The sequence below is a fragment of the Centruroides vittatus genome, unplaced genomic scaffold (genome assembly GCF_030686945.1).
Source record: "Centruroides vittatus isolate TY-2023 unplaced genomic scaffold, ASM3068694v2 contig_279, whole genome shotgun sequence".
NCBI classification, from domain to species: Eukaryota; Metazoa; Arthropoda; class Arachnida; order Scorpiones; family Buthidae; genus Centruroides; species Centruroides vittatus.
In genome coordinates, this window is record NW_027121769.1 from 7,095 (window position 1) to 16,560 (window position 9,466).

Sequence of the window (9,466 nt, forward strand, 5' to 3'; positions counted from 1 at the left end):
TTTAAATGAAAGTATTCTATAGATTTTTTTTAAAATTAATCCTTCTTTTAGGTAATATTTTAAGTTTCTATAATGTATAATATAATGAAATTTATCTTTTAAAGTCGGAACTAATTTTTTAATATTATTGCTAAATTTTAGATTTAAAGAAGATAAAAGCGATTTCTGATATTCGGATAAATCTTCGTATTCTATTTTTTCATGATTTACTGCGAGGGGAAAATCGTTATGACGATTATGTAGCGAAACAGGATATTCTAAATCAACTTCGAGTATATATCCTATTTCGGATTTTAGAGGGACATTTTTTATATCAAATTCATCAATTTCCGTTCGACGTAACCAACGAAATTCTCCATATGGGAGATATTGAACCATACTCAATCCGTATAGATTATTGCTATCAATCATCACTATATAACTATGAGGCTTCGATTTATCATAAGTTTGAGATACGTAAGGGTTATTAGCGCGACTAAAACGCTTAGATACTAACGAGAGCCCGCCCCGAAGGCCGGATTCAACGAAAAGATACATGTCTAAATCCGTAAAAAGCTGTAATTCTATTTTTGCCATTTTTAATCCTGCAGTAAATGTAAGATGGGGAGAAGTTAAAAAATGAAGAGGATCGAGATCGTAATATTTTAATGATAAATTTCGAAAATTTGTAAAAATATCAGCGAGTAAAATTGTATCGACAAATTGATATAATTGCAAATAATCAGAAAATTTTTTACAATTAAAAGCTTTCCAGACAAGCCGAGCTAAATCGTAATCTTCGGAACTTATGTGGCTTCTAGTTAAATCATTATAAAAATATTTTTTGTCGGGTAAAGAAGTATTATTTAATTTTGAAATATTATTAAACCAACTATACGGAAAAACGCCTTTTCTTTTCAACAGATAGCTATTTTTATTATCGGAAAAAAATTGTTTAAAGATTGGAAAGTCGTACTTTGACTGTACTAGATTATCTGTCAATTTATTTAAAGAAGCGTTTAAAAACTGATAAGAATCTAAAAATTTAAAACAATCTAAAGAATATGTAGTATATTTTTCCATATTGATGGGAACTATACTTAGAGAAGATATATACTTTTTAGTAATATCTTTTAAAATTAGATGCGAATCGTAACCAGAAAAATTATGCAGAACAACGGGAATAAATGGTTTTAGATTTAAATTCAAATTGCACCCCTGACAAGCCACCCCCCGAAATCGGCCATTTAGGTGATTATGATCGATTACGCTTACATCATTAGAGGAAAATTTTCGTCCGCAAATATAACATTTATCTCGATTAATAGAATTTGGAATTGTTTGAGGATCTAATGGAATATTCAGTTTTATTTCTTTAATAAGATGTTCCGACAATGCTTTCAATCGTGATAGGAAATCCTCTACTGCATTTAACCCACAATAAAATTTAGAATAGATGATTCTTTCGTTTTTATCTAATACGATCATAGCGTAACAAATCGGTTTATGAATTTGCGTAACAGTACTAAAACTAGTATCGGTCGATTGCATCGCATTAGAAACCGTTTCAGTTAAACATTCAAAATCGCAATATACGACTACGGGATGTTTAAGCATTTTAAAAAATTCTGTAAATTTAAGAATAGAATTTTCGAGTTTAGGAACCGACAGTCTTTGAAATTTGAAATTTGTACATATTTCTCTGTGTAAGTTTAAACTCGACTCGCGTTGAAATCCGTTTAGACAATTATTACAATAGTAATAAAGAGATCTTTGCTTTTCGTGTAAAAGTCTATTAAAATTCCGTATTAAAAAATAATGTTGCTTATAAAGTAATAAATTTACATTTTTATCGAACTTAAATTTACTTATATAATAAGGAAAAACGACAGCCTTATAACCATATACATTAATACTAACAGTATTTGATTTCTCAAAACTCGATATCTGATCCAAAGAAACGGGAAATTTTAAATTCGAACAATTAATAAATTTTAAATATTTTCTGTAAGTAGATACTTTATTTTTATTATTCGCAAGCGGGAAAATAGACGCGAGAATGCAATAAACGAAACATTTATCGTCTTTACATTGAATATTTAAAAGACATTTTTTGTTTGCTAATTGTTTGGGCAAAATTATCGATCCGCACCCACCATTAATTGTATCATATGGTGATCTATGAACATCTATAAAAGCCAGTTTATAAATTATCCATCCACTACCTAACGTAACGGCGATTGATATATCGCTTAGAATTTTTTCTATCGCGTTATCGATATTTTTCCAAGCCAAAAACGGGGATAAAACTCGTTCAGCATAGCTTGTAAAAAAAAATCTTTAAAATCATATCGATGTCCTGTTTCTACGCATTTATACATTATTACTTTAAGACTAATAACAAATCGAATTCTATAGTCGTTTCCAAAATTCGTAATTACATTAAATAATTCGGATTTTATATCTCTAAAAAATATGACCGGATCAACATACTCGAGATTAGATTTTCGATAACATTGTAAAAAATTTTGAAAAGCGGATTCTATTAGCAAAAACATTTTTTCTTTACCTGATGTAATCTAGGTCGAGCTTTTTTTCCCTCGTTGTTCGAACAATATTCTTTGAAGGGAGAGAATTGTTTTTCTGATAAAAAAAACATTCAATTAATTTACATAATTTTTTTAAAAAACGTTATAAAATTGGAAAAAAATTTTTTTACTTACTTTTATTTACATGTACTCCTCCAAGAATTTTTCTACGGCTGCGAAAGCTTTTTGGAAAAAAGGGAATTCCTTGATAGGAATATTAAATCTGTTTTGAATCTCTGCATTAGAGTTTGATTTTGCTAAGCAGATGTAAAATTGCTGGCGAAATTCCTTAATTTCTAAATTATAACCATGAGAAATATATACAGAATATGGTGGAATCGACTTATAAGTTGTTTCGTCTTTTGAAATAATTAAATCGTATTTTTTCTTTTTATCGGCTGGCGCATCATCATTTTTTGTAGCTTTTCGCTTCTTAGAAGTAAAAGGATGATCGATTACAAATAAGGATTGAGAATCTAAAAAAAATGTCTATCTATGAAAATTATTAATAATTTAATTTTCTTATTTTTAAAAATAACAAAAAAATCTAGATAATTACCTTCCATTTTTTTCTTTTCCTTGTGAGATTAAAAGCGTATGTGTTTAGAGAAAAACTCGCTAACGAATTAACCGAAGAAAGTAAACCTCCCGTCTTTATATCGTTGGGGGGAGTTGATTTGACCTCGTTTTGTAAAAGAGCGAACGAACCGGATGTGAGGCCAACACCGGGAGATGAGAAATACATTATAACCAATTCGTGTTAAGTAAGTAAAAAAAATACAACAGACTAAACAATAACTTCTACTCTCGATATCGATTTAGTAACACCCGTGAATAATTTTTTGCATTCGATGTTCTCTCAATGTACTACGATATTTAACGATAAAACTGTATCTACGCACGTCAATTACCCATACAGAGCGATAATAGAAAATCTATTATTTTCCTCCGAAGAAGCGCAAAAAACCTATTTAACCAGCTCTTTCTTCTACAAAGACACCGCCGGATTTTTAAACGAAACCAACCCGATTAAAGACGCCAAGAATGAAGGATTAGTCACCAGGTTTAAGAAAAGCAGCAGAAGCCAAGTATTAGATTTATACGGACGACTTCATTTCGATTTTATTAATCAACCTAAATTATTGATAAACGGCGTAGACGTTCGAATAAAATTGGAACGTTCGAAAGACGCTTTCGCTCTAATGGCGACGGCCGATAATTATCAGATTCGATTAAAGAATATTACGTTAAAAGTAAATAGAATAGAAGTAAGTCCTAGCATCTTAATTGGAATGGAAAAAACATTAGAAAATTCTGTAATTAAAATGCCTTATCGACGAGTTAATATTAAAGTATTTACATTAAGTAAAGGGATTTTAAGTTCAAATATATCGAATGCGATAATCGGTCAAATCCCGAAAAGAATTATAATCGGATTGGTGCGAAATAACGCTTTTAATGGACAGATCGATTTAAATCCTTTCAATTTTGAAAATTTCGACTTAAACTATATTTCTGTTATAAAAGATTCGATTTTAATCCCACCGAACCCGTTCTGTCCAGACTTTGACGCAAAATCTTACGCTCGAAGTTACGCAACATTATTCGAAGAAATAGGGGGAATTCCCTACGGAAAATTCGCTAATATATCGTATTCCGACTACGCTCAAGGATACATGTTCCACGTATTCGACCTAACTCCCGACCGCGCAGCCTCCGAAAACCATACCTCTGTGTTGACCTATGGAAATGTTAGTTTCGATTTAAAGTTCAAAAGACCTTTGCCAGAAACAGTTAACGTCATATGCTTCTTAGAATATCGTAATACAATAGAAATCGATCGATCGCGAAACATTTACGTCGACTACTAAACAACTAATGGATACGATTATGCTCTGGAAACTGGCGTTAGGTGATTCCGAAATTAGCAAGACATTCGGTGGCGTTTATCCCTCGGATTTATTACCTCAAACAATCGGAAAGAAGAGAAGCTTTATCGTTAATACGGAGAACAGCAAAAATCCCGGACGACACTGGATAGCTCTTTTTTTCCGAAATTCGACTTGTTATTATTTTGACTCATACGGACTACCGCCAAAAATCCCGAACATTATAAAGTTCATAAGACAAAATTCCAAGGAGTTGCGCTGGAATCGAAAAACGCTCCAAGGTCCGTATAGCTCTACGTGCGGATACTTTTGCTTATTTTTTCTCTACAAAATATCGAGAAACCAAGACTTAAAAATTCTTCAGCCTAATACTAAATATTTTAATGATAACTATGTATTCGCTTTTGTACGCAATAATTTTCGTTTTGGTAAAATACCACCAAATATATTCATTAAATGTAACCAATGTAGCGTTAGTTTACTCAAATAAAATTTTTTTTAAAACTTAAAAAATGCGTTTTTTAATTGAAACTATAAAACATTAGTCGCTTTGTGTGGGAATCGGGTCACCTCGAATTCTTGACTTTGAATTAGGAGGCCTATCTTTGACCTAGAATGTAAAAAGATAGAGAGGGACAGATAAGACGCGAGTTTGATGCCGTAGGCTAAGATGGGGACTAGCGAAAGTGAACGCATATATTAATAAACCTAGAGTATAAATACTTTCGCTTTTATCCGATTTTTTAACCCTCTCCAAGATGAGATCTCCGTCGAATGTGACGATTTTAGAGACGAAATATTTCACTAAATATAGCCTAAATTTTGAAGATCGCATTTACACTGGCAACCACGTTGTCAACGAAACATGGGATTCAGTTCAGATATTACATAATTTTGAAGAAGACCAAATTTGTTTTTTCCACCAAGGAGTGTGGAGAATTTTAGACAGAAATGGTAATTATCTTTTTTATATTTTAGTAAAAATTTTTTTTACTTGTATTTTTTTAAAAGTATTTGCTAATTTTTCAGAAACAGCAATTCCCGTTCAAAATATATATCACGTGCGCCCAAGAATTTCTCCAGCAATAAATATCGCATCAAAATTATCCATAGAAGTTTTCAAAAAAGAATCTATCTATTTTCAAGGAAAACATATTCAAAAATTTTAAATTTAAACGCCTCATTTCAAAAAGATGTAATTATATTTCAAGAATGTTTTAAAAAAATAATTATTTTAATGGGTCAACAAAAACTAATTTTATTTAGAAGCAATAAAAGGTAAGTTTTTTTCAAAAACTTTATATAAATTTTAAATAATAGATGTAAGAATATTCCGCAAGATTTTTTCGAGCCAACAAAGATGAATGTCTAGACATTAGGTCAATTTAAATTCTTTTAGTTTTTTAATATTTGAAATAAATTTAAGCTTTCTACGACTAACTTTTTTTATAACTTTTTAATACGCTTTTTTTATAATTTCAATCTTAAACTTCTTACCTTCGCGGTTGTTGGCGATACATCGGTTAATCCTATCGATCGTCTCTTATATTTAAAAAACAATTGTAAGTCTAAAAGCAACAGTTGCATTTTAGACACAATGACTAGACATCTTTCTTTGTTTGACAATCTTCTTTGTTTCGAAAAAGAAGAACGACTAACGCCCTCTGCTTTTTTTTCTTGCAGATTTTCCTTACAATCTACTTTTAATTTTTAATTTAAACTATTTATAATAAAAATTTTTTTAAAAATAAATATACAACATAATATTTATTGTTTTTTTTAGGCACATTCGACGGACGATCTCGTCTATTTTTTTTATTGTTATATAATCCTTTTTTTTATGTAACTTTTTTTGTATATATTTTGTTTTAATATTTTAATATAGCCAAACTTTTTTTATGTTATTATCATTTTTTGTTATTAACTTTTTTATTATAACTTTTTTGCTCTTATTCATAATAAAAAAGAACAAGAAGAATTGGTTGTCGTTTATTTAATCGTCGTCGCGACACATATTTGTCGAATGATGGCGCCGGCTTAACAAAACAAAAACTTATAAAAATAAAAAATATAAAAATAAAAATAAAAAATATAAAAATATAAAAATAAATAAAAGAAAGAGGAAAAAAAAATTGAAAATTCATACGGATGATGTCTATGTTGATTTTAAACATAATCTGGGCAACATATTCGATTTTAGCAACTATCCATCGGATCATCCGTTATTCTCCGAAAAAAATAAAAATAAATTAGGTTATTTCAAAGATGAGGCGAACTCCATGCCTATTTTGGAATTTATCGGTCTAAAAGCTAAAATGTATTCAATTTCTGGAGAATGTATTGAAAAAAAAACAGCGAAAGGTATAAGTAAATCTGTTGTTAAACAAACTTTTTACCACGATCTTTATAAAGATACACTACTTAAGAAAAAGCAATTTCGGCACACACAAACGCAAATAATAAGCAAGAACCATGTAATTACGACGCAATTTCAAAATAAAATCTCTCTTTCAGCATTTTATGATAAAAAATATATTTTAAGTAACGGAATAGACATGCTATCCTACGGACATTATTCGATTTCTTCTTAGGTATTTAGAATACTTTTCTATCGACTTTTTTTTTCTATTTTAAAATGAAAAAAATGTAATCATTTTTTATATTATTGTAATCCTTATTTTCATATATGTAACGATTTTTTTAATTATTGTAATGAAAAAATGTAATCATTTTATTGTTATTGTAATAATTTTTATTATAACTTTTTTTTGTTCTTATTTCTAGGGAGAGAATGTTTGAAATATCAGAAAAACAAATATTATTGTAATCCTTTATTTTCGTAAATGTAGTGATTTTTTTTAATTATTGTAATGATGAAAATGTATCTCATTTTTTTTATTGTTGATGTAATCATGTTTATTTTATTGTTACTGTAATCATTTTTATTATAACTTTTTTGCTCTTATTCATAATAAAAAGAACAAGAGAGAGAAAAAATTGTGTCAAATTAATTTGTCGACAGATGGCGCCGGCTTAACAAAACAAAAACTTATAAAAATAAAAAATATATAAAAATAAAAAATATATAAAAATATTGAGATTCTCTTATATAAAAATTAAAAAAATATATAAATATAAAAATAAATAAAAGAAAGAGGAAAAAAAATATATATATATCGTAAAAGTATCGATAAAAACCAAATAGCAAATGGCGCGATCCGATTAGCGACGGACGGTTCGCGCTATTTGTTATTTTTTTAATCGGTTTCGGAATTTCGAAGGAAAAATAATTTAAAAAAGAAATGAAGTTTAATATTTTGCTAACAGATGGCACCTTCGAGACTTAACAATTTAATATTTTGCCAACAGATGGCATTGGCTTAACGAAAAGAAAAATATCTTAAATATTAAAGTTATATATATATATATAATATTAATTCTCTTAAATAAAGAACAATATTGATTCTCTTAAGAGAGAGATCGTCGTATTGTAAAGAAATCTTAAAACATCGTTTCTCTTAAGACTCGTCGAGATAACAAAAATATCGGCGGCGTATTCTAAAAACGCTCGCTCACATTTCGCGGTGAAGTATATCCGAAGGGGCAACAAAAATGGGCGTGGTTTTAATGTCTACGAGAGCTTTTGGAATACAAATATCGTAGAAACGCTCGAACGATTCAACGGTTATTGCCATTTTTAGCCCCTGGTGGACGTCTTTCCCTCGGGAGGTTGAGCGTTACTAAGATAAAAGTTATAAAGTCTTAAAAGTTTAACAAATTATTCCAGAGTCTCTCTTATTTATACTACTAAAATATTTTTTCGAAACAGACAGCTGGATCTATAACATCAAACATTTATGATATTTTAGTTAATGATAATTTTGTTTGTAGAAGGAAATTTTTAATTAATTTAAAAACTAAATTTTTAAAATATAATGATGATGATATTATAGAGTATCAAGATGTATATTTTTCTAGCCATGTTGAGCATATTTTGTCCTCATGTATGATTGATGAAAAATTATGAAATGCATTTGATACAATTCTAAATTATATTGAAGAGTTTATAAAATATGGATCGGGGTGGATACTAAAAGAAATTATATTTATAGATGTCAATATTGGGATATATAAAAATAAAATTGGCGGCTGCAGCCATATTATTCTTCCAAAACATCTAGTTCTCAAACGTTGTGTATTAAATATAAAATGCTCAGATAACCAATGTTTTTTATATTGTATAGTTGCACATTTATATCCAGCAACTAGTAGTAACAGAAATTCTATTTATTTATATAGAAAATATTTAAAATATTTAAATATAAACCGTTTAAAATTTCCCATAAATGTGAAAAATATTCCCACATTTGAGAAAAATAATTGCCTAAGTATTCATGTGTATGGGTATGAAAAGAAATTAATTTATCCAATCTATATAAGTAAATTTCAATTTGAAAAAAAAATTAATTTGTTATTGTATAAATCTCATTTTTTTTAATTCAGAATTTTAATAGACTAATGTCTGATAAATCATCAGCAAGAAAATTTTGTAAACTCTGTTTAAATGGTTTTGAAAGAAAAACTACTTTAAACGATCATATAAAATTTTGTTCCTAATCATAAATATCAAAAAGTATCTACTCCAAAAGGAGACAATACAATTGTAAAGTTCCGCTCTCATGAAAAGTCTTTATTTCATGCCATCTGTATATATGCAGATTTTGAATCAATTTTGGAACAGGTATCTTCTGATGAAATAGACCCTAAAATAAGTTGTACTAAAATTGTTGAAATTCATAAACCTATATGTTATTCCATTATAATTATTGAAAATGAGGATAAAATAATATATGCTAATTTTTATTGTGGAGATAATGTTGTTAATAATTTTTTAATTGATATTCAAAAGCAGCTGAATAATTTGTTAGATAAAATAAATCGCCATGTTGAAATTAATTTAAATACTGTTTCCAATAATTTTAAACATTTGTGTCATATTTGTAAAGAAAA

General features: G+C 28.5%; 1 long non-coding RNA gene across 1 annotated transcript; it reads right to left on the minus strand.

The window, feature by feature from the left end:
* Positions 1–2,577: 2,577 nt before the first annotated feature.
* On the minus strand, positions 2,578–3,146 carry LOC136972105 (uncharacterized). Its single transcript, XR_010880282.1, has 3 exons — positions 3,127–3,146; positions 2,703–3,043; positions 2,578–2,622 (listed from the first exon to the last, which is right to left on the minus strand). It is a non-coding gene; the product is annotated as an uncharacterized lncRNA (long non-coding RNA).
* Between the last annotated feature and the right edge of the window lie 6,320 nt (positions 3,147–9,466).